The sequence below is a fragment of the Perca fluviatilis genome, chromosome 3 (assembly GCF_010015445.1).
Source record: "Perca fluviatilis chromosome 3, GENO_Pfluv_1.0, whole genome shotgun sequence".
NCBI classification, from domain to species: Eukaryota; Metazoa; Chordata; class Actinopteri; order Perciformes; family Percidae; genus Perca; species Perca fluviatilis.
Window position 1 is genome coordinate 17,450,510 of NC_053114.1, and position 6,041 is coordinate 17,456,550.

Genomic DNA, 6,041 nt, shown 5'->3' on the forward strand with positions numbered 1-6,041 from the left:
GAGATGTGTAGGCCTACATTGCTGAGTTTTATAATAATAGTTTAGCGGAGAGGAGAAATAGTTCACAGTGAAGCAAAGCTGTGCACATGGAAACCATAAAGGTGACACTCAGTCATCCTATTACTCATGTCCATGTATTAACGAGGTAACAAGAAGCTCAACCACAACGGTTATTATTGTTTCATTTCCAGTGACACAAGTGAGTCATTAGTCATTAGTTTACAGTGATTTCATGCTTTACATTTCACAAAGAAAACTGACAAACCGCTGTGTGTATGTGTGTGAACAGAAGAAAGTTGTTTGTTTGTTTGTTGTGTGTGTGTGTGTGTGTGTGTGTGTGTGTGTGTGTGTGTGTGTGTGTGTGTGTGTCTGTATGTCTGTGTCTGTGTGTCTGTGTCTGTGTGTGTGTGTGTGTGTGTGTGTGTGTGTGTGTGTCTCTGTGTGTGTCTCTGTGTCTGTATGTCTGTGTCTGTGTGTCTGTGTGTCTGTGTGTGTGTGTGTCTTGTGTGTGTGTGTGTCTGTGTGTCTGTGTGTGTGTGTGTGTGTGTGTGTGTCTGTGTGTCTGTGTGTCTGTGTTTTGTGTGTGTGTGTGTGTGTGTGTGTGTGTTTTTGTGTGTCTGTATGTGTGTGTCTGTGTGTGTGTCTTGTGTGTGTGTGTGTGTGTGTGTGTCTCTGTGTGTCTGTATGTCTGTGTCTGTGTGTCTGTGTATGTGTGTGTGTGTGTGTGTGTGTGTGTCTGTGTGTCTGTGTGTCTTGTGTGTCTGTGTGTCTGTGTGTCTTGTGTGTGTGTGTGTGTGTCTGTGTTTGTGTGTGTGTGTGTGTGTGTGTGTCTGTGGTGTGTGTGTGTGTGTGTGTGTCTTTGTGTGTGTGTGTGTGTGTGTCTGTGTCTGTTTTTGTGTGTCTGTGTGTGTGTGTGTGTGTGTGTGTGTGTGTGTGTGTGTGTGTGTGTGTCTGTGTCTTTGTGTGTGTGTGTGTGTGTGTGTGTGTGTGTCTGTGTGTGTGTGTGTGAGTGTGTGTGTGTCTGTGTCTGTGTGTGTGTGTGTGAGAATCTGATCCGGCCAATCAAACAAAACAGTCAAATCAAAGTTAAACACATATAAGTTGGAGCCCCAGACAGTGTGAGTGTGATTTCTGTTCAGATGACGATCCAAATATCTTTGTTCAAAAACTCTGATGGCTGAATTCCATTTAGCTGCTTCGGTTTCAGTTTGGGGAAGGCATGCTCACTGTCACACTGCCATAGCTCACTGGAACAGTTGAATAGGTCATTGTTAATGTTATTAGCAACACCTGAGCTTCTCCTCCTGTGTGACAAGTCTACATGTCTGCTGTGAAAAAGCAGCCTGGTTGACACCAGACCCTTCTCAGTTGTAACTGTTCATTGACAGTTCATTTCCAAAGGGGCGTCGCCAACGGACGCCCGCTCAAATGCCTCTGGGCACATTGGATAGTCCAACCAATCAGACCAACGAACTGGGTGACACTGCGCTTCGGTAGCCATCATTGTCGTCGCGTAAAACCCGCCTCAACGATTGTGATTGGTGTAAAGCCCGCCTCAGCGGTTGTGATAGGTGCCTCAATTTTGGGGACATTGTAAATGGGTTTGAATGGGCTCTTTGCCAGACTGACTTGCAGATCAATTCTCAAATTTCGTCAGGGTTTACCCAGGCTAGTGAAAAAGGCCTCTTTAGACTGAACTTTAAATTCTAAATCGCAAATGTGGACTTGACTACACTTGAAAATATGTTACTGAGCACAATCAACCAGAAGATATACCATTTTCTCATAAAGAATTCAAATATCTTTTTTCACGGTTTGTCCAAAATATCAGCTTTGTACACAAGCTACTTCATAACCTGGTATAGGCACCGTTATGAAGGTTCACAGGGCCATGGCAAACACAGGGAGAGACACCATAAAAAGCAGTTAAATAAACTGATTTATTTACAAAAATACATCAATTGAATTGCAAAAAAGATGAAATGGTGGTGTAAGTGGATGTGAGTGGATGTGTGGGAAGTATGGTGTGCATGTGATGGTGTGAAAAATAATAAAGGAACCAAACAAAGCATATGGGCCAGAAGGTGGCAGAGGACAGTATGTAGTGACTGGGAGCACTGGGCCCAGGTGCTCCCAGTCAGCCCAAGTGGATGGCCGGTGATTGCAGATTGACACAAAATCAGCTTCATTTTTATGACCTCATAAGGAGCAAGATTCCAGATCGGCCCATCTGAGCTTTCATTTTCTCAAAGGCAGAGCAGGATACCCAGGGCTCGGTTTACACCTATCGCCATTTCTAGCCACTGGGGGACCATAGGCAGGCTGGGGGAACTCATATTAATGTTAAAAAAAACCTCATAAAGTGAAATTTTCATGCCATGGGACCTTTAGCATTTTCAACAGGCCACCTTAATAATCCTGGATTAGAAATACGTGTGTATGCCTTTCTTTAATGAACTCCAGGCCATGTAACAGCTTATTTAGTTTTTCAATAAACTGCCAATTGTTGATTTATATGTTTTGTGACTACTTAGGACCTGTCTGTCATTATTTTTCTTTGGTTGAGAGGAAATTCATAAACACTGATATGCAATCAGCAGCAAGACAGTGAGGAGACGTCTGAGCTGTCTGCGGTTTCACACAAGAGGGCTGGGGAGGTATCGATCCAAATGCACTCTGAGCAGCCAAGTGACAAAACACTGTCAAGATGATGATGATGATGATGATGATGATGATGATGATGGCGTGATGAGAGAAGAAGGGTGTTGATTTTGAGGTGGAGTGTTTTTCCTCTGGTGATCACTTTTACCGCTTCCGATTTCTGCACCCCTGGGATAAGTCAGACCTAGATTATCATCTGAAAACATTTCTTTATGGATTGATTTATATCGTAAGGTATTAAGTGAGCCTTTTATTTTGTATAATTTAATTTTACATTTGTCTTCTATTGCATAAGACACTTCACTGATTGTTATTTATTTCTAAATTCTATTGAGTAAATAGGATTGTTAAATTCAATTGCTAACACTTGTACAGGTTACTTTACATCATTGTGTTATAAGAACGTAACAAAATGAATAACCTAAACACAGTTACATTTTAAGTAAACTTAAGAGGGGTTGAGATATACAATTTACATACTAATATTTACTTACCTTTTTTGTGGCAATCTGTTTTAAATTTAAAATTTATTTTAAAGTGCTCATATTATGCTTTTTGCCTTTTTCTCTTTCCTTTTGTGTTATATATCTTTTTTGTGTGCATGTTATAGGTTTACAAAGTGAAAAAGCCCAAAGTCCACCCCAAAGGGCCTTACCATCTCCAACAGAAAATACTGTTCACAAACTGCTCCAAACAGCTCTGTTGTAGTCCAGCCTTTACTTCAGCGACGAACGTGCGTCACTTTGTAACACACGCTATAATGCTCGCCTAGCTGCTAGCGTGGCTAGTTGTCCTTACCTAGCTACTGCACATGTGCGACTCACAACGAAGATGGAATAGAAGTGAGATGCCTCACTCTGTAGCTAAAACAGAGAGCTCAACGCACAGGATGAAAAGAGGAGCTGCAGCAATGTGCAGTACAAAAAAAATATGGTGTTTTTTGAAAATGAAACCATGTAAACCTATTCTGGTACAACCTCTAAATACAATTATGAACCTGAAAATGAGCATAATATGAGCACTTTAAAGAACAACCCCTTTGCTGACCTCAAGTGGCTGCAGTGATGTACAGGTGAACTCCAGGATACAATGACAACATCTGACATGACATCCAGCCCTTTATAGGCTCCCCAAACCACATGTTGTGAACCATAGCTGTAGACCATGCATTTCAAAATGATCAATACAAATATAAAGCATATGGGATTTGCAGTTTAGAAGCTAAAACTTGTTTGTCACTTTAAGCGATTACTCATCTTGTTTGTAGCAAAAACAGAAAAGGTCTTCCATTAATTACCCATCTCTGATGTATTCATTAACATAATTATAACATCATAATCTGGACAGGGATAATTATATGGTCAAGGGGTGTAGCTCGAGAGCCAGTGGCAGAATTAGCCCATTTTCCTTTAGTTCACAGTGAGGTCAGCACACACCGCAGCCCTGACGACGAGGGCCAGAAACCCTTCTCCACCGCTCGCAGCCTGGGATCCGTTTCATCGTCTCCATGACTCTGAATCCTGACAAAGGAAAACAATTAGGAGACCAGGCAGGGGTGTTTTCAGATGAGAAAACCAAAAAAGAGACGGAAGAGAAACATGGTAGGTTTTTAGGATTACTTTTGGTCCTGCCAGCAGCAACTCTCCCACCCCGATCCCTCCTCTGAATCCTTCCATTGTATCCTAACCACAAATCCCACACTTTGCCTGGAAAAGCAGAGAGGAGACTTGACTGAAATATACATTGGAAATTTGTGTGTGTGTGTGTGTGTGTGTGTGTGTGTGTGTGTGTGTGTGTGTGTGTGTGTGTGTGTGTGTGTGTGTGTGTGTGTGTGTGTGTGTGTGTGTGTGTGTGGGAATGAGCTTTTATGTAAGGTTTTTATCCAATTCTGGTTGTTGTTTTATACAAATATGTGCGGTCACGTAAGGCTTGTATCATGTGGACGCGCCAACAGTTTGGTTGTCATTACTTAGTTTTCCCCATGGGGGCGACAGAAACTACGCACTATGGCTTTCATTGCAACACATTGTCAGGAAAGGTAGCTAGCTAAGGTGTTATCACAATATGATTATTAGATTTTACTTGACAAAACGGGGTGTCGAATTTTACTATTTGATGGGACCACCGCAACACCAGATTGGAAAGTTGTGAGAAGCAGTTGTGGAGGTAAGCCCTCTCCACCTCTTTCACTTAAAGATGCAGTAGGTAAGTCTTATAAAACTAACTTTCTGTCATATTTGCTGAAACTGACCCTATGATCCAGTAGAACTACATGAATTATGTAAAAAAAAAAAAAAAAGACAGCTCCTCTGGCACCTCCTACAGCCTGTAGTGCCATTGGCAAAATTCCACCGCTCCCGGTCGATTTTCTCCAATCAGGGCCACAGGGGTGGTCTATCTGCCTGTCAATCACTGCTCAGGCACACGCATATAAGAGCGTTCTCCCCTCCCCCTTCCCCGCGCACGAGCTGCAGAAAGGTTTTCCAAAACTCCGTGAATAATGGAGAGGCTTTTCAGAGGTGGCGTGGCTGCAGGATTTTAAAGATCTGAAGAACTATGCAGATGTAGCCACATTTCCTCTCAACAGGTAACATAATTACCATGAATGATTTATCTTTCACTTGGTTATTAGTAGTCAAAAGTCCACAAAGCTACGTTGGTGAGGATGATAGTAACGTTAGCACAGTGGTCGGTCTGATATGATGCTGAAATGGCTAACGGTAGCCTGCTAGTTAGCATCGTTTTACTGTTGGTGAGTAAAGTTAACGTTGTGTTAGTGTTTAGTTATTGAATATGTTGTCTGACACGCCGGCAGTTCTGTCAAACTCCGTTGTGTGGGAGGGGCTTAGGAGACGGTTTGGGCTGCAGCAGAAAGGGAGGAGGGACTGAGAAGTTGTCGATGTTCAAATTTGTTGGCAAAGTCCTGGCTCTTCACAATCTTACCTACTGCAGCTTTAATCCACCGTTCATCAGTGTTTTTTTCCAAACTGCTTCCAGACCTGAACTGTCAGCAGCTCATGGCATGTACAGTATACATTTGACTTATCCTTTAAAAGAAATAGTTGCTAAACACGCTTATTTTCTAAAATCAATACCATTCTCATATCTGTCCACTAAATATAAAGCTACAGCCAAAGACAGTCAGCTTAGCTCAGCATAAAGACTGGGAGCAGAGGGAAACAGTTAGCCTGTGTCTGTCCAAAGATAAACCAGCACTTGTAAATGCTGAAAAGAGTGCCTATGGTGTAAACAGAAGAATATGTTTGTTTGCTTCAGGGGAGAAAAAAAGGCAAGTGTTTGTCAAAGTCGTAACCAAACCCTGCATATCACTGACAAGTACTGACTCATCCATAGCTCAGGTAAAAGCACTTGAGACCATC